This window comes from Callospermophilus lateralis, chromosome 14 (genome assembly GCF_048772815.1).
Source record: "Callospermophilus lateralis isolate mCalLat2 chromosome 14, mCalLat2.hap1, whole genome shotgun sequence".
NCBI lineage: Eukaryota > Metazoa > Chordata > Mammalia > Rodentia > Sciuridae > Callospermophilus > Callospermophilus lateralis.
Window position 1 is genome coordinate 36,866,172 of NC_135318.1, and position 20,391 is coordinate 36,886,562.

Here is a 20,391-nt window from a genome sequence, read left to right on the forward strand (position 1 = left end):
TTTTTTTGTGCCTCTGTTAGAAACAAGTTTCAGAATGACCAGACACATCAACCTGAAGACTAGTGGTAACAATGAAATATCTAGGTACTTGTAGAAGTAACATTAAATGAGGAATAAAAGGTAGCATGTTTTCTATGATATACTCTGATAATATAGATACAGTTAAAAATTACTTTTGAAAAATAGAGGTAAATGTAGAGAACAAATTTTGAAAATGTGACCTTAGTAATCATATTGGTTGTGGTGCTATTGGTATTGCTCTGAGCCTTTTGCAATTATAAAAAAAATAGTATTAAATTTGAGTTGGAATATCAAAATGAACTTATAAAGTATTTTTTCTTTAAAAATAGGTATTTTCTACCTCTGCCCACTGAAAATGTCTAGAAGTCATGACCAACACAGTAGTAATAACTTTGTAGCTAGATTCTGGTTTTTTAAATATCACTTCCCACTAAAAGAAACCATAGCTTGTTGGAGAAATAGCAGATTCCAGGTCTGAGACATAACATGTACAATGAGAGCCTAGAATATCAGGTCATATAATATAATAAAGAAGAGATCAAGGATGTTAAGTCATATCAAAAGGATTCACGTGCTAATAGAAGAGGCTCTCCACGGCCAAAGATGGAAAAGATTGAGCTGCCATAAAGACAATGATTGCAATGGCTCAAAATAATAAAATATGTTGAGTACATGTACAAATACATGCATACATGAGTTTAGAATAATCAATATAAAGCTGCTTTTGTAGAACGACAGGAAACATTATCTTGAAAACTGGTAAATAAACAGAAAGAGCCAATTTGCCTTTCCTGTCTTATACTACTGATTAAAAAATAAATAGATGAAGGGAAGTATCTTTTTATAGAACTATTCTAACTAGTAAATTAGAAAGAAATGACAGAATTATAATATTCTGTAGAATGTACTAAGTTAACAAATCTGGGCATTAAACACCAATGTCTACTAAAGTCACAAAGAGAGACAACCAGACATCATGTACCTCTTGAGGTACCTCCTCCTATCCATCATTGTCTTGCCAAAGGGATTAAACCTGAGTCTTATCATGCTTCCAATTCCAGTCCCTGGTTTTCAGGAAATACCAAGGGCAGAGGAATGTGTGGAGCCCTGTCAGGAACTAGCAATCAACACAATCCAGGAAATATTAGGTCAAGTGTTGTGGGTTCTTCAACAATTAAGAATTGTACAGGAAATTTTGGAGGGGAAAACTGTAGGTTTTACAAGATTTGAAAGACATATTAGAATTCTAAAAATGGACAAAATTAAACTGAAGTGTTTAGGGATCCTCTTCGGGTAGTAAAGTCACAAAAACTATAGACGGAAATCAGTACTGTGGTTACTTTCAGTGGAAGGGAGACAGTGGTGATCATGAAAGAGCATGCGGAGGTCTTCTAACACGGCTGACAAAACGTGTTCTGTTTCTTGATCTGGATGATGCATAAAATAGCACTGCCTCAGAACAATCCTTTAAACCCTGTATTTTTTTTGTTTTGTTTCCTATATTTGTATTTTATTTTAAAAATAAAAAGAGGTTTTAAGATTTAAAATGCTCATATCCTTTGGCATAACAATTCTACCACTAGGGATTTGTCTATAAGATTAACTCATCAAAATTCACAAAGATGGGTGTGTTCACTGTAGCATTATTTATAATAGCCAAATAACTGGGGTGGTAGTGGTGAAAATAAATATCTGTTAGTTAAGGACACTTGAATAAATCATAGTATAGCCATATGATGGAATATTATGTAGCCGAAAATTTGAGATATGTCTGTAGGGGTTCCTAAACATATTATTAAATGAAAAAAAAGAGCAAGGGGTAGAACACTATCATAATACCATATGTGCAAAGAAAGAATACATGTTATGTTAGAACTGAAAATATCTGGAAGGCTACCTAAGAAACTTAAATTCATTATATATGGAGGTGAAGTGGGACTGGGGCTGAGGTCAAAGAAAGAGAATTTACTGATAATTTCCTATGTTTTTATACCTCAAGAATATATATTTTTATTTTTAGTTGTAGCTGGACTCAGTACCTTTATTTACCTTTATTTATTTAATTTATTTATTTGTATGTGGTGCTGAGGATCTAACCCAGTGCTTCACACATGCGAGGCAAGCACTCCACCACGGAGCTACAGCCCCAGCCCATGTTGTGTAATTTTTAAAATCAGGTTTGATTAAAAAAAAATTGTGGTCCTTTATAGTCATTTTGAATAATGGGTAATATGCCACAGAAATGAGATTTGTTGAAGGAAAAAAGTCCATTTTCCATTTGTGAAAAAATGGAGTTAGAAGTTCTTTTATTAGAAACCCTGGGTTGTTACAAAGTTGGTAACTGGCTATGACTATCTTTGGAAAACCCCAAGTCATACCAATCTCTTCCTTCTCCTCTTGGATACAAAAGCAAGTATTTCTGACGCTCAGTTTCTAAGGAAGTGAAGTACAATTGTGACACATGACATCATAGTAGACTATAATAAAAAGAGTTGAATCGATTCATTTAACCACATCTACTATGTGTCAAACCCTGTGGTAGGCACTGGGGATACAACAGAAAACATGACAGATAAAGTCTCTGCCTTCACAGAGCTGGCATTCCAATTAGACATGTGACTGAATATTTCCTTCACTGATTAAAATGGCTTGATCACTGGCTAAGAAGATCTGGACCTCTCAGTGGCACATGAATCATTTAAGTAAATAGAGCCATTTACTGATGAAGGCAAAAGACATGAATTACATAGATTTTTGGAGCATTTTTCTCCCAAGAAAATTTTTCTGGTCTTGAGACGGCAGTGTACTATTTATATGCTATACAATTAAGGTTGACGTGGGTTTGAAGATGGTTCCTAATGATACTGCTTCCCAGTCTTCACATCCTTATTAGATTCCCTTCCCTTGAGTATGTGCTGATCCTAGTAAATTCTCAATAAGAGAACATTGAAAAAGTGACGGACAACAATTCTGAGATTAGATTACAAAAGACTGTGAGTTCCATCTTCCTTGCCCACTCTTTTGGCTTTCTCTCACACATCTGCTTGGAGAGAAGCTGAATGCAATGCACTGGAAGCTAGGAGAGGACTTCATGGCATGTGGCATAGAATTGTGGCTGCCTCTGGCCAACAACCATGGAAGGAGTGAGGTCCTCATCCAACAGCCCACGGGGGATTGAAAGCCTGGGTGAGCTGGAAAATGTATCCTACCACCTAAGTGGCCAACCAACCAGCTGATGCCTTGATTGTACTCTTAGAAGAGATACTCAGCACCCAATAGGAGGAACCAGCTAAGCTGCACCTAGATTCCTGCTAGAAAGAAACAATAATGATGCTATTGTTTTAAGATTTAAGTTTTGGATTATTTGCTGCACAGAAATATATAACAGGGTTAACTAAAAAATCATTCCCCTTTGGAATTAGACCACATAAAGCAAGATATTTGCCTTTGGGAGCATCCTGTGGCACATGGGGCAGATGTGGCAAAGTCATAATGTAATATACTCACCTGAGTCACTTTGCTTCATTTCAGCTGCTTTTAATGAGTTGACCTTGTCTCAGAAGGCTCTGAGTTCAAAATTGGCTTTAACAAAAAAGAAAAAGAAAACTAGATTTTGTTTCGTTACCTTTTCTAGCAATGAGTTTTTCTTCAATCTCATACTTTATTTAAAAACTTCAATTTGAAAGAGATTTCATTAAGAATCATCTCAGACTCTTGATTTATTATCTTACATATTATGATTATTTTCTGTACTCCTCTGCTTTTCTCTATTGTCTGTATTCCTTTACCACTTTTTAGAGCTCTTCTTCATTTTTTAGCTTTTGGTTGGAACATAAGGATCTACTTGAGTAAGATTTCATATTGTTCCCATCTTCAACATTTATTTATTTTTTTTACTTTCTTTTTTAAATTTTTGGATAGAACTACATTTCCTTATATTATAGTAATTTCTCTGAAAACTTTGTATGATTTCCTTTTATTTCTCATCGAATGAAGAAAGAAATAATAAATTTGAGAATTTTAAGTAGTTTCTACTGGGGAAAGACAATTTGCGTTATTTTTTAGAGAAAGTTCAGATCATTGAACAACTGAGGTTCACCAGATTTAGGAGGTCATGGATTAGAGAGAGGCCTTTGTCCCTCCAGTATGATGATGCCTTGGCTAAATGGGAGATCTTAGTAAGATAAGAGAAAAGGGAAGATGTGGGTAGCATTTTATATCGTTTTCCAAGTTCTGAGAAAGCCTATTTGGCATGAAACACAGTGATCCAAACATTATTTTGACTGAATCAAGAACACAAGCTCCCTAAATTAAAAAAAGAAGAAGAACAAAACAAACATTACTTTTTCTCCTAAAATATTTAATATGAGAAGCAAACCACAGGCAGGAAAATAATCTTAAGAGAACATGGCAATTATTTATGTCTTCCAGAGAGAGAGAGAGAGAGAGAGAGAGAGAGAGAGAGAGAGAGAGAGAGAATGTCAAATAAATGCTTTCAGAAATGAAAGAAGCTGGCAGTGCCTGTGCTAGGATTTTCCTTGTACTAAGTATTTTGCCTCTTTTCCAGCTGTAACATAGTTTTGGAACTACAAATATGCCTTTCACCATCAAACCACAGCAGCAACAATTAAAAAATTGCATGAGATTTTAAAAATTGTGTTTTATCATCAACTCCAAGAACAGATGTAGTTCCAGAGAATGAGAAGACCAAAGACCTCTGGTTATGTGGTGTAACTCTAAGTTGCTCTTCTGACACCAGATAGGACATGAAAGATATTCCTTTCCAACTTGGAAGAAAATGTTTAGGGACTTGGGAAAGGGCACCTGATAATTTTCAAGATGTTACCAATCTTTCTCAATAAACACCCCCATGGGAAACACAGGGCACACAAAGGTATGGTGTGGGAAAAACATGACACAGATAGCTGACAAATAGCAAACCTTGGTGGATTGAGCTCGAAGAAAGCACATTTCTATAGTATGCAAGATTGTTTAGGCTCATTTTCAAGATGTAATAGAGACACAAATTAATCAAACTAATGGTCATCTCACCACATGGCTCTTTTAAGATCTTTAGAGTATGGTAATTTGATTTCCCTGCTGGATGACAGGAAATTGAATTTGGTTCATTCCTGGAGTATCTTTGTATTCTCACTGAGGACCGTGACATTCTTAAGAAGAACTAGAACATTGGGTGTCTCTTCCCCATTAGTTCGCATGGGCAAGTCCCAATCTTCAAGATCCCTTTGGATTTACCCTCTGCTATTTTCAGATAAGAGGACTCTAGTAAAGATCCTGCCTTCCGGAGGCATATATAGCAAGGGGTACTGCCAAGAAGTAGAAGGCTGTCCTTGCTGTTTCTGGAATCATAGACCTTTCTAGTTTGGGGTAGTATGGCTCTCCTCAAACCCTATTCTTCTCTGTAGATATTCAGAAGCAAAGCATGTCTCTTGCAGCAGACACACAGAGCCATCTAGAAAGAGCCATCTTTGGAAAAGAGAAAGGACATAAATAAGTTTTTCTCAGAATTTTTTTTCTAAAATGATATTCCTTTTATTGTAATGCTCATTTTAGAGTTGAGGCCACTGAGACATGGGCATAATGATCAAAAGCACACAACTATTACTGATAGGACTGGCTCTTTCTTCTGTATTATAATACCTCTTCATTTTTCTAATTTCCAACTTCTGTTCTAGTCTAAATCTGCTGTGTTAATTGAGACTTAAGTCCTTGCATGTAGAGTTTTAGACATATTTGGAAACGTCTTTTAAACATGTTGATCCACTCAAGGATGACTTATTTGTTAAAGCAAGAATCACTCCACCCTGGGACATATTCAGCAGGATGCAGAAACAATCGCATTGTGTTCCATTTTTCATGGCTTTCTTGATATTTTCACACTAGAGAAATCTGGTTTCTCAGGGTGCACAGACTCCCAGTGGCCACCAAAGGTGGAAGGCAAGGTAACAGAGATCTAGGCACCCTCCACAGACACCCTAAAATGACCTTTTGGGACCTGATTCTTTCTGTGGCAATGATGTACTTGGACTAGATGTTTTGGGAAAAGCATGTTAATGTGTGGTTGGTTTTGGTCTGTTAATATTAGCTGGCAAGACCATGTCCTTCTCCCATGGTCTCTGAGTGTCACTGTTCAGCAGCATATAAACAAGGAGATGAAGAAGGAGCAGTGTTGTATCTAATTTTGAGAATAGGCATTAATGTAGCAGGGTGCAAATGACACATACCAAGGGTCAGTGCAGGAGCACCCTGGGTTGTATGATTACCTTATATATTATAGGCATGGTCCAATACTTTCCCAATTCTTTCTTCTAATAATGAACTGCAAGATAACAGTGTGTACCATTGTGCTTTATAATGTAGACAGACAATACATATATTGGCTAACTTGGTTTGTCATGATCAGCTGCTTTTTTTTTCCCCCAGCCAATCTGGCAGAAAAGAGTTGGACCACTATGGGAGTTTCATGAGTCTTTCCAGCACTTTTCTGTCCAGCTCATTAATCAGCAGCAGAATAGCCAAGGGACCATGTTATTTCCCTTATCACAAAGAGGTCCCTGGTTTTGAGTGGAAACAAAGTCCCATCATTCCAATTCTAATTGATTAGTTCTTAAGTCATTGCTAAATAATGATTACCAGTCCCCCAAATCCACAAAGTCCCTCTCTTTATCACAGATTCCACTGTCTTCTTGTGTAACTTCAGATCCTACCGCCAAGGCTTTCTGATCGCAATTTTCCAAATCACCTCAGTTCTTCCCACTTACTTGTTCATTCCATATCATTTTCTTTGCCCCCTTTTCTCTGGATCCCTTTTTGTATGGTTCCTATGTCCAGGTGTGCTGATGTGTGTTAGAGAAAGAGAACACATCAGGTTAGATCAGTATATTTCTACTAATCCTAGACATAGGGGTAGGTTTTTAGAGTTGCAAGAATGTTTGGATAGTATCAAATTTAAATATTGCCTTTCTGTTTGTAGTTTCCTGAGACATATCCAAATAATTAATGGAAAAGATTTTTTTTTTTTTTTAGTTTTAAATAAGCTCTGCTTTCTCTCTGTCAGCAATGTTTAAGGCTACTTCTTGCCAGCTTTTCACTTGGTAGAAGATGCTTCCTAAAGATGCACTTTTGTGAAGCCTCTGCAGAACCAGCATGGATGGGGCCAAATCATGATTAAGATTCTTGATGGCTTCTCCTTTTGCCAGTGTAGCCCTGTGTTTCCACTTGTTGGAAATATATCTGCCTGTCAATGTTTGAGAACACACACCAGCACCTTTTTGATATTACAGACTCACAGTGTCCCACTTCAAGAATGCCAGCATTCATAATTTTTAAGTCTCAAACTTTCAAGAAATGAAAGCCATTGAATTTCACCACATTTTAAAGTAGAAATGGTAATCTTACACAGCTAGAAATTTCTATAAAGTAGGATTGGCAATAACATTATTTAGACTAAAAATGGGCCTTTCTTAATTCATGACTGTGTACCAGTTCCAAGTTATGTTTCTAATACATTCTTTAAGTTTTAACCACCTTGGGTTTTGTCCCAGAAATTCTGAATGATTGAGAAGATACAGAAATTTACAGAAGTTAAAATTGAAACAAAATGTTTCAAAACTCAGGTAGACATAAATTATGTTTATTACTGTGAGGAAAATACTCTTAGTTGCAACATCTCTTACTGGAAAGTTTTTGAATTTTCTAGATATGACTAATAAAAATTTATGAGGTATAATTTCACAAGGAAAAAAGAGTTTTGTTTTGAAAGTAGAAAATCACAAAAGGAACAACTGAAATTTTATAGAAAATATCTATTGACTTATTTGAGCAAATAAAATACATTAAATTTTTGAAATGTAAACATGCATGTTTATTATTTAGTTTCTGATATTGAGTTCTTTTTATTTTCCTACAGAGTTGCTTGTGGAATCTATGATTTTGAAAACTGCTATTAGAACACGGACTGTCAACAACTTGATCCTAAGGAAGAGAGGATACTGAGTTAGGAACCAGATGGCTTGGGTTTTATTCTCATGCTGCTACTTAACCCAATTTATGACTATGATGATATCTCTTTAACACTTTGGACCTCCATTTTCTCATCTGGTCAATGGAAATAATAAATACTTAATTTCCAGGCCTCTTAATATTGTTGAGAGGATCAAATAAGGTCCTAGTTGATAAATCACTTTGAAACTATAAAGTGTTACACAATAAAAGGCATTCTGTTCATTATTACCTCAGAATTCCTCTCAGATTACATTGCTTCAAATGCATTATTTAGGAAAAGTACAAACTTGAATGCCATATGGAGTCCTTGTTGACACTGCAGATGTTGGTTAATTTTAGATTCTAAAAGAACAAAAGAACAGAAGCACTACCAGGCAAATTAGCCTCTCTTTAGCTTTTTCTTCGAAGTCTCCTATTATCCCAATATTAAACTAAAAATGGCAGACTAAATATTATAGAAAATTACATCATTTGAAGCATTGAAATTCTGTATATTCAAGCCCTTTTGTAGAATACAAGTTTATTCCCTCCAAAGCACATTGCCAATGAATTTAATGCTATAAGATTATTATTATTATTTTTGCAGACCAAGTAAAAGGATTTAAGTCTTAAACTCTAAATAATAAAGAGACAGGGGAAACATTAAAGTCTCAGAAGAACCACAAAAATATATGCAATCCATTCAGGTGCCCATAGTCTCTCTTAAACTAATGGAAAACTGAACTAAGCTCAGCCAACCTTGGAATCTGATTCTGAAGATCTATTCATATTTTTAAGAGGGAATTTCTTTGTAGAAGAACAGGTGTAACAGATGTACACATGCTCAGGACACCTGTTTTTATAGGCCCATCCAGTTTAGAAGACCTGTCCTGTTCCCATGTGCCACCTGTATAAGACATCTCTTTTCATATTATCCAATTCTCTGCTTACACATGCATAAGAAAGATGTTTTTGCAAAATATATAGTTGGCATCTGTCACTCTACCTTTTGTTTGCATACCATCTACTCACAAAAAATATCCCAGAACAAGCTAAGTGTTTTGTAAGTGCCTTGAAATTTTGAAAAATTTTAGAAGCAATGAAACAAAGGAATCTTGATATTAAAGAATATCTATCAGGTTACCCAAAGCAGTTCAAAAATAGTCCAGTTGATGTTGAGCCTACATTTTTTTTTTAAAGAGAGAGTGAGAGAGGAGAGAGAGAGAGAGAATTTTTTTGATATTTATTTTTTTTTTTTTAGTTCTCGGCGGACACAACATCTTGGTTTGTATGTGGTGCTGAGAATCGAACCCGGGCCGCACGTATGCCAGGCAAGCGCGCTACCACTTGAGCCACATCCCCAGCCCGAGCCTACATTTTGATGTCATTTTCCAGAGATTAGTTCATCCCAAGACTGCTCACTTAAGTCTTAATGCCTTAAAACATTAATAGACTATCACTCTAATTAGAACTAATTTCAGAGGCCATAAATATTTTTCCCATAAAAAACTTGTTCCTCTGGGCTGGGGCTGTAGCTCAGTGGTAGAGAGCCTGACTCTCACATGTGAGACACTGGGTTCAATCCTCAGCACCAAATAAAAATAAATAAAGATATTGTGTCCATGTACAATTAAAAAATATTTTAAAAACTTGTTCCTCTAAAAGAGGCACCATTGCAAGTGATATTTTAACCTACATTTTAGTAACTTGATACTATATATTTTAAGTTTGCTCTCATGAGAATAATAAATATTAAGAGTAAATCCAAAGGGAAGGATTTTTAATACTCCTTATTTGGATGTGGTCTACACTGACTTTTAGTATTAAGAAGATTATTAATCCATCCACATGGAATGGAAACAAAGAGAAATTCTATGTGAAAAGATAATTTTATTTTTTGAATAATGACAAAACTGTGGCTGTGTAGGTTTTTATTCTGTTTTGGTACTGGGGATTGAACTGAGAGAATGGTTTACCACTGAGCTAGCTATATCCCAGCCTTTTTTAAATTTTTGAGACAGGCTCTAGCTAAGTTTCCCAGGCTGACCTTGAACTTGTGATCCTCCTGCCTCAGCCTCCAGAGCTGGGATTACAGGTGTATACCACCATGCCCAGCTGGGGTAACTTCTTAAGAAGTACAGAATTGTTAAAGGGGCAGCCTTGGGGCTGGGGATATGGCTCAAGTGGTAGTGCGCTCGCCTGGCATGCGCAAGGCACTGGGTTCATAAAAATAAAGATGTTGGGTCCACTCAAAACTAAAAAATAAATATTAAAAAACTCTCTTTCTCTTTCTCTCTCTAAAAAAAGGGGGGTCAGCCTTCACTGATGTATCACTGGTATATATTTCTGCATTTGTATGCGTTCTCCCAAAGATCTCATGTAAATTAAGTACCCTAGGATTATTCCATACAGGTCTCATACATCTGGAATCTAGAAAATAAGAAAGTCTACAGTGGTAGGGAAAAAACTAGTGTAACGATAGAATACTTAGGGGCTGGGGTTGTGGCTCAGTGGTAGAGTGCTCACCTGGCATACACGAGGCACTGGGTTCAATCCTCAGCACCACATAAATGTAAAACAAAGATACTGTGTCCACCTAAAACTTAAGAATAAATATTAAAAGAAAAGATAGAATACTTACTCTACATTACCCAGTTCTAAAGCACATTTACAAAAATCTACCCACTTCATCAAAACCTTAAGCCAATTTTCCAAAAGACACTATGAGAAAATAAAGAATTATTAAGGGAAGTAAGACGGGATTCTAAGGGACTAGGGTTGTGGCTCAGTGGTAGAGCACTTGCCTAGCACGCATGAGGCACTGGTTTTAATCCTCAGCACCACATAAAAATAAAATAAAAGTTATTGTGTTCACCTACAACTAAAACAAATATTAAAAAATAAAGTTATATTCAAAAGATTAAGTTAAAAAAAAAAGAAGGGATACTAATAAAAAAATGGTAGAGGAGTACCTGACTCTGGAGTGAAGGCAGCACTAGAACTTTGTGGGCCTGGGTTCATTTTACAAGTTCTCTACTCCAAACCCGATATCCCTGAGACCTCATTCCAGAGATACTTTTGTATGATGGATTAAGGAAATTCAGGTATTTCCTAGTGCTTTCAATTCATTAACTGGGGCATAATCATATATTTTTATTCTCTCTTGGGTCTTCTTTACCTTTCCCCTTCTCCTTCTCCTTCTCTAAAAACATCATTCCAACTATTGTTGGTTTCAGGAGAGGCAAACTGAATATAAAAATGTTTCCTTATTGGAAAAAATACAAAGATGTAATTTACAGGCCAAGAATGAAGAACTACTCTTAATGGAATGTGAAAGTTAATCCTTGGAAAGCTGAGGTTCTAATTTGGAAACCTAATCACACCATCTTAGAACATTCCTTGGAAGATTTTATTAAAGTTTATTAAAAAGTTTGGGAGACTTCTGGGAATTTATTCTAAAGATATTCTTGCTTACGTACATGCCATATTATTCATCACAGCATTGTTCATAATAAACAGCAAAGAGTGGAAACAGCCCAAGTGTTCATCAATGGAGGAATGGTTAAATAAACTATGGCATATCCTGCAGTGCAATCTATGCAGCTGTTTGAAAGAATGAGGAAGCTCTGCTAGTACTGACAGGAAAAAACTCTAAGATACATCACTAGAGGGAAAAGCAAGATGCAAATCAGGGGATACAATATGCCACCTCTTATGTAAGAAGGGGGAAGAGAAAAAAATAGATAAAGACTTGTTTATATTTTCTTGAAGAAACATTGGAAGGATACACAGAGAAAACTATCTTAACAGTTATCTCTACCTATGAGGGTCAACGAGAAACAAATAGGAGGGGCAGGGATAGAGAGGCACTTTTCACTCTGTACCTATTTTCTTTTTTTGATTTGTGAAACATGTGAGTATATTGGTTGGTCAAATATATATACTAAAAAGAAAAAAGCTTGAGAGAAGTCATATGGCAATTTCATAAAATTTATAGTTGCTATTAATCAAAAACAAAAATAAAACCCTGAATCAATGCTCAACCAAAGGCACACCATTGGTATGGTTCAAGCAGGCAGCTCCAGAAGTCTGCACCATACTGAGTCTTATTCTCCTTATCCAAGAACCTTGCTTCTGCCTAGTATTTTTGGTGTACTTGCTATTTTTTTCACATCTTTTTTTCCCCTTCAAATAAATAAATGGGGCTGGGGTTGTGACTCACTGGTAGAGTGCTTGCCTAGCATGTGTGAGGCACTGTGTTCGATCCCAGCACCACATTAAAAAAGAAATAAAAAAATAATAAATAAAAGTATCATGTCCTTCTACAACTAAAAACATTTTTTTAAATAAATAAATTGGAGACCCTGGAAGGTGTTGCTGAGGAGGATCATACTTAATTACTGACTCATAAAGAATTACATTAAAGGTTAGAATGTGGATTGCTACACATGTTTATAAATGTCAAGAAAGTTCAGTAGTTCTCTTCTCAAGAAGGTGGGACTTCTGGTTCAAATAGCTGGCTGCACTAGGTGTTCCTTCTTTTTTAAATATATATTTTAGTTGTTGATGGACCTTCATTTTATTCATTTATTTATATGTGGTGCTGAGAATCAAACCCAGTGCCTTACACATGTAAGGCAAGCGCTCTACCAATGAGCCACAACCCTAGCCTCAGTGTTTCTTCTTGATACTCTCTCATTGTAACCTGTGCTTAGCTTTGTCATTGTGCCTAAACATTCCACTGAAATTACTAAACTATGAGACAATGTTTCCACTAATCTGTGAACTTTTTTAACAAAGAATTTTATTCATTGAGTTCTGTATTCTCTGCACCTAGCACAGAGACTGCCATGGAACTAAAACTCTAAAAACTGAACTTTCATCTCCCTAATTGCTCATCTTCTATTGGCTGCACATTTTAACTATATAGATTAGAATCTTGGTTTATGTTTATTGTTCATCACTGTAATATTTTATGAGAACTATTGTTTCATTTCCATATGATTAAATGCCTAGAATAGGGCACTGTTATGGATTCCCAAAGTTTTTATCCAGTAAATAAAGGCCTCTAAAATTTATCATGTATAAAATATGTATTTTGTCCCTGAGACCTTCTTATGTGACTATTTAACTACAAAGGCATTAAACAATTATACAAAGAAATGAAGTTGTCATGATTGCCTTTTAAGAGACATTATTAGGCTAAGATATTTGAGGGAATAATTGGGAGAATATAATTCTACAAAAAAATAGTAATTTCTATCATAAAACAATCTATGGAACAGGCAGAGATAGGTGCTATTTTGGGGAAAGAATAGAAATGTTTGTTTTGCTCTCAGTGTGCTTAGAACCCATCGGAAGACAGCTTTGTAATTATAGTTGTTTTTACTACAATTCTATAAGTAAAATAAGTGAGGCTCAGAGAGTTTTTGTGACTTGCATTGGATGGCACAGTGAATGACCCATGGGATTTTTTTGTCTTCTAACTCAGCTCCCCAGTTCTATTTCACCATTGTGTCTATTCAGTGTGATAAATGTATGGTGCAATGCTGGGTGAGGCTGATTGTTACAGGGAGAAGGACTATTTTTATGGTAGAGGTCTGGAAAGGCTTCACTGAGGAAAAGTCATTTAAACAGGCCTGTGGAAAATGAAAAGGAGTGTTTAGGTGGAGGAAGAGGCAGCACAATGCAGGCAAAGAGTGGATGAAAAGCACAGAAAGATGAAAATAAATACAGGACTCCCTGTAATGGGGAGCAGAGGAGTTCAGAGTGGAGGTAAAATATTTTTAATGCCATCTTGCCTGCAGTTGTACAGCCCATGAAAGCAGGGAATTAAAAGTCATACAGATCTAGGTTTCCAAAAGAAATTAGAGTGGCAGATTGGTGCATGAATTGGAGCATGAAGAAAGGAGTTTGGAGTTTTTTGCAATCATGCAACTGAGATAAGTGTCTGAATGAGGACAGTGGAAATGGGAAGTACCTATTAAAAGAAGTGTGTGTCCTTTAGAATCACTTACTGACATTAGGAGCTGGAAGAGAGGGAGAAGAAAAGATTCTTTTGAAATACTTCTAGAGTATATGACTTGGTAGATGATGATTACCAAACTGAGGAATAAAAAAAAGGCTTCGGAAGGAAATGGCAGTTTGGAGTTTTCTGATAGTTAAGTAAAAGCATTTGCCATTAGTCCTGTTTGGTTTGAGATGCCTGTTTGTAAGACCCCTGTTGACAAGTGAAGTGGGTAGCTGAAAATGGGGATCTAATCATTGAAAGCAAGGTCAAGGCTGGAAATCTGGATTTTGGAGTCATCTAAACAAAAGTTGAGCAATAGGTGTACCTCAGTGGTACTGTATTTGCCCAGCATGTGCAAGAGTAAGGGTTTGATCCCCAATAATACCACATACACAAATAGTCCTTCTCCCTGCAACAATCAGCCTCACCCAGCATTGCTAGGTATGCCAGTTATTGGCATTTGGGGAGTTCTCCATTCAAAATATTTCCCCCTGAAACAACCCACACCTATCCTTGGCCTACCCTTCCTCAGCTCCTGCCTCCCAACCCAGAACCACATGGATCGACTTCCCCATTTGGAGTAGCTGAGAAAATAAAGGTACTTGAAGAATATAATATGACTCATCTCCGAACAAGAAATCTCCCTTACTGATTGATTTTAGGCTTATGGCCAATTTGGCCTCTTTCTTTGGCACCATTCCCTCAGAATCACTTCTGAATTATCCTTCCAGTGCTTAGTTTAAGATCTACTTTATTCAAGAAACCATTTTTATCTGATAGAAAAAGGTGAAATCTGAATATAAATTCAGCTACCAGTATGGAAATATCCAGTATGAGTATACAATCACCAAATTTCTGCATTTATGTTGAACTCTTGAGTTCTGACATTTACTGCCTTTGTAACTTTGAAGAAAATGGGGATTATAAAGCCTCCCTTGCAGAGTAGTATGGATTAAATCAGATAAAATAGGTGAAAATGCCAACTATGACACTGGGTAGGTGTTCAGTAAGTGGCAGGCTTCTTCTCAAACCTGACTATGCTTTTTGAATTATGTAGTTTACAATGATAAGCTTCTTGAAAGTAAAAGCACTCTTTGTGTTTTATACTCTCACCCTAATTGAGTGCCCTTTAATGTCAGGAGACATTGTAGAATGATGTTTAGGAAGTGAGCAGGTCAAGGATAAAGTTGAAAAAAGTTTATGCAATAAGTATGTAGATGAGAAAAGGCTGTTAATTTGATTCAAAAGTGGTGGCAAAGGTCTTTCTTTACATTTCCTCTAACAATTTACTTAAAATTTTATCTTGCCAAAAAGAGGGGACAGAAGGTCTCATCTTGATGAATGTGGAGCTGTAAAACTATGTGCCAATACACCTGGTATTGATTCATGCCAGCTGGGAGAGGAGCTTGGCTTCTCAGTGTTTTACTACTGTGGTTTCCTGGGCTGGGCAGCTGGGTGCCTAATAATGAGAAAAACCATAATACTTCATAATTATGTACTGCCCTTTGCCAGAACTAGGATTTAATTACAATGACTATGACGGAACTGGCAACATCCCGTTCCCTGTTGGGGTGCAATACCCAAGGGCCTGGAAATACAAAGTGAAGTAGCAATTGCAACCTTCCCCTGCAGGGCCTATCCTGGCAATTCACCCAGACTTCTCTGGGTTTGAGGCTCATCATCTGAAACAGAATACTTATAAATTGCCCCATGTACTTGACACTCTCAAGTAAACTAGTATTTATGAAGTAACTACTGCAATACATGATGAATAGCATTGTGGAATCTCACATCTGGAAGGTACCAAAACAGGTGACCTCATTCATAATCCTGTCCCCTGCCTCCAGGTATCATCCCTATTCCATCAGTTTCAGATCTTCCCATTCTGATACAGGCTGGAGTTGTTTTTATGGTATCCTGATTCAGGTGTCAGGGGACTCACTGATTCATTTAATACTCATCTTTGAGCACTACAGGGGCACAAAGATATATAAGGTATGATCTCTGATCTCAAATAGCTTATCATCTATTTGGGAGATTTGCTATTTAGCAGCTATACCATAACAATATAAAGACCAGAAAGTCCTTTTAGATGAAAGGGAATGAAATCAAGACTCCAGATGAAAGGATCAGGACCAAGGATCCTGAAAATAAGAAAGAATGAGAGGAGGGGCAGGGAAACTGCAGTGAAGAGCTGGGCAACGGACTCTCAAGTTCTGATAGATGTCCCTATTGTCTTCATAACACTTATCAACCTTGATTTGTTTTCTTTAGTTATTAATTTATTCATATTCCATTTGTCTCACCCTATTCAGTAACACTGTCACTTTTGTTTACCAATATATCCTGGGCATCTCAAACAATGCCTGGCACATTTTAAGTAAATATTGGCCGAATGAATAAATGGCAATGGAAATGGACAGGACACATTCTGCTGTCATATACAACTAAGTAGAACAAATGAAAATAAAATAAATAAACAAAAAGAAAGTGAGCAAGGGTAGTATATGTTGATCTGCTTTCCACCACTGTAATACCTGAGATGATCAACTAATGAAGAAAAAAGTGCTTAGGGTTTTGAGAGATTTCAGTTCATGATAGGATGGACCTATTGCTTTTAGGCCTCTAGTAGGGAATGAAGATGCCACATTATGGTGGGACTGTGTGGTGGAGCAAACGTGCTCACACCCTGACCAGGAAGAGAAAGAGAAGAAACAGGGTTCCACAATCTCCTATGAGGGCAAAATCTCAATGAATGAAAACTTCCTATTAGACTGCACCTCTTAAAGGTTCCACTACCTCCGAATAGTGCCAAGCTGGAGACCAAGTTTTAACATACTGGACTTCGGGGGCATTCCAGATCACTCTACAAGTAGAGATATTTTGAAGCAGTGAGGAAATGGATGGTGGATTACCCCTGGTTCTAGACTTGGGAAAGTGAGTGGACAGCGATATTGTCAAAGAAGAAAAGGAATAGAGGAGCACATTTTTTGTACTTCAGAAAGCATAGGAGGTCCAATTTGGACATGGCGTTGGTAGGCAAGTGGACTGTCCAAAAGGCACATATGCAGATCTGGGTTTCACTAAATGTACGTACATTCAGCTTTTGCAAGCAGGAGAATGGTTAGATTGCCTAGTGTGCAGTAGTAGGACTATGAGCCGCCTAAAACTGAAGATCAGAACCTGGGCTTTTAAGGATTGAAGAGATTGACAAAAATTACCTGAAGAGAAAGACATATAGGTTAAAAACCTTCAAGAAGGATGCAGTTCACCGAATCCACTGAAAGAGATCACGTAAGATAAAAGTCTAAACTGTGAGCCTTGCACTCCATCATATGATGTCACTGGGGGTAGCCTTAGGAGGAGCACTCTCCGGTGGACTAGTAGGTAGAATAATTCAAACTTCTTGAAGCACAAACTGAAATAAAGAATGAGAATTTGACAAGGTGTCAGAGGCAAGTTTTTTTAGTTTACTATTTTTAGTTTGGAGACTTTGGAATGCAACCATGGATGTGTAACACTTAAGAAGTGGCCAGTGACTCTGTGAATGAAGATCAGGTTTCTAAAAGGCCAGATGGAGAGTCCCGTGGGCGTTACAATTCCTCAACTGCGCTTCTCTTCCTCTAACCTTTCAGCCATTTCTAGGGCGGGGGCCTTCCACATAAAATACAAGCAAAAAGAGGGAGACAGAACACCCCTCCCACCGATTTGTGAGTCATCTTTGTGATGGCTGAGCGAGGGAATGGGAATACTTCAATTAAATGAGGTGCCCGGTTTCCCGTGGATCTTGAAATTTTGTGACTGAGTGGCTCCATGCTGGAGGGAGCTAGGGAGACTCATTCACATTTTCCTACCGGGCACTCACACCCTCCATTCAGTATTTTCCTCTCCTCCCTCACGACAGTTGAATGCTGGGACAAAGACTTCCCCCAGCTCCTACCTCAGGTTGACCTTCCAGCCCCAAACCCACCACCAGCCCTTCTACATCCACGTGACTCTCAGCCCTGATGACTCTTTGCCACCCACCCCTCCCCTCGGGCAGCAGCCCGCTTTACCCCGCCCCTCAATCCACGTGACCGCTTCCCTCTCACCTGACTGGCTCCTTTCTTTCCCTGGCCGGACCCGGCCTCCGTCGCAGCTGCCCGACTCCAAAATGGAGGCTGCGCACAGCGCGCACCCGAGCGGCCGGACCTCCCAGGCTCCCGGGCCGCCCCCTTCTCCTTCTCTGCCTCCCTCCTTCGGCCTTCACCTACACGCCTCCGGATTGGCCGCTGGGAATCCCGCCCCACCAAAGCCCCGCCTGCTATTGGTCACGGTAGGCTGCCCTTCAGAGAGGCGTGCCCCCGCCCGCCCCCAGCCCCGGGAGGTATTTTCCATTCCGGTGGGGGTTGGGGGAATGGGGGAGGGGAAAAGAGGGAAGAGGGGGAGGTGGCCGGGGAAGGGGGTGGGGGCCAGGCGGGGGCATCCGGCCGAGCTGGGGTCTCCGGGCTCCGTCCGGAGGAAGCGAGGCTGCGCTGGCTGGGCAGTCGGAGGGGACGGGACGCACCGGCGGGCGAGCGGACTCGCCCTCTTGATGACTGAGCCGTCCGGGCCCGTCCTGCCTGGCCGCAGGTGCCCTGGATGAGGCCGACCCGTGCGTCCCGGCCGGTGAGTGTCCCCGCGGTAGTCCAGCCGGCCGCCTGCCCCCGGCCCCTGAGCCGCCGTTAGTGGCCACCTCTCCTTACCCCAGTGCCCGCGCCCGGCGCAGTCCGCCTCCGGCCGGCGCCTCCGCACCCTGCGGAGGTGGCACGGGCCCTGGGGCCGGAATGGGCCGGCCGGGAAGAGGACCACAAGCCCGGGCCGTGAGCCGATGCAAACCGCGCGGCGCGTAGTAGGAGCTTGCGCGTAGTAGGCTCTCAATGCATTTCTGAAGAATTCCTTTTCAGTTTGGAAGAAGGTAGGGTACCTAAGGGAAAGGGGGTCGTCCCGGGTATTAGGAGAGGGTTCGTGATTCGGGTCGCGGGGAGGCCACCGAGTGGGGGCTCAAGGGAAGGGGGCACCGGTCAAGTCATTTTGGGCTGTACTGCTTCGATCTGGGGAGTCCTCAAGGTCGAAGAGGAAAGGTCCGCTGGGAGATGAAGGAGGGAACCAGCGAGTGTGGATGAGAGAAGTGACTGGAGCATCTCTGGCGGTTTAACCCGAGGTGGTTAGGTTAGGAAAGGATGCGGAGGCGGGCGCAGGGAAGACCCCGGTGCAGCAATTTGGGCTCTTAAGATTCTTTGGTGCTGGGATTTGGGTATCGGAGTAGCCAAAGCAGAGTGACTTTGTGGAGAGGAAGTTGCGTTTAAAGGATGCTGTGAAACAGTGTAAGTACATCTTTGGTTCTGAACTTTCAAAGGTTTGGGGGATCAAAGTCACGAGTAGGTTTTGACATTTTCTTTTGGCATTTCAACCCCATAGGTGGCTTGTCGCTGGACTTGGTCAGTGATCCTTTATATTAAATTGTCTGTGTATATTTGATGGTATTTTGTCAGTTACTAGTTTTGCTGGACATTCTTATAACTACACCTTAAAATTCTTGTAGCAGACACTCTATACTGGTGACTTACTTCCCTATTTAGTATTTAGTCTGAACTGTACCTATTATAATTTGCCACTAACTTCTATTCTGGAAGTTTAATTCATGCTTTTTCTTTTGTTTCTTTACAAGGTCATGCAAAATTGAACTATATATTTCATAGAAGTTTTAAAATATTTTAAGTGTTGAATTGGGAAGATATTGGTAAGCTAACAGCTTACCAAGAAATTAACTTGAGTTCTGACAGTTGGGACTCTTATGTCAAATGCATAATTTTAATTTTAAAAATCTTACATTTACATAACACTTTTGAGAATGGACTGGGAACAGAGACAAGGATTTACCAAGATTAGGCAGTGGCTGTTCATAGAGTCTACCTTTGTGGCAGTCCAAGAAGATTCTTCATTTCACTGAAAAGAGTAAGCTAATAACTACACTTCTAGATCTTTAATCTTTCTTTCTTCTAATTTTTGTGTGTATTTGTGTGTGTACTGAGGATTGAAACCAGGGTCACTTTATCACTGAGCCACATCCCCAGCCCTTTTTATTTTTTATTTTGCTGGACCTGGCAATGTTGCCCAAGCAGGCCTCCCACTTGGGATCCTCCTGCCACAGCCTCTCGGGTTGCTGGGATTACAGCAATCACCATTTGCACCTGGGTTTAATTTTTTATTCTCTTAATCATGAATATAACTAATTCCTTATATTTGTTGCATACTCTACAGTTTACAAAATGAAAGCTCATTGATTAGGGAGTACTTAAACATAATTTTGAAAAATTTCTAGATCATACTTTGCC

The 20,391-nt window shown here is 38.9% G+C and overlaps 1 protein-coding gene and 1 long non-coding RNA gene across 6 annotated transcripts in view; one reads left to right on the forward strand and one right to left on the reverse strand.

Moving 5' to 3' along the window:
- Positions 1–18,284, reverse strand: part of LOC143380279 (uncharacterized) — a 52,592-nt gene extending 34,308 nt beyond the window's left edge. For 2 of the 3 annotated variants that reach the window (XR_013088605.2, XR_013088606.2), the window contains exons 1-2: positions 18,127–18,284; positions 3,529–3,603 (exon numbers count right to left, since the gene is read on the reverse strand). This is a non-coding gene — a long non-coding RNA (uncharacterized LOC143380279). Of the gene's footprint in view, positions 1–3,528; positions 3,604–17,256; positions 17,454–18,126 lie in introns of all 3 variants that reach the window. The other variant, XR_013088607.2, reaches the window with a different exon arrangement.
- Positions 18,285–18,513: 229 nt separating this feature from the next.
- Positions 18,514–20,391, forward strand: part of Socs5 (suppressor of cytokine signaling 5) — a 57,892-nt gene continuing 56,014 nt past the window's right edge. For 2 of the 3 annotated variants that reach the window (XM_077105191.1, XM_076833148.2), the window contains exon 1: positions 18,514–18,682. The gene's annotated coding sequence lies outside the window, so the exon portion shown is untranslated. Of the gene's footprint in view, positions 18,972–20,391 lie in introns of all 3 variants that reach the window. The other variant, XM_076833147.2, reaches the window with a different exon arrangement.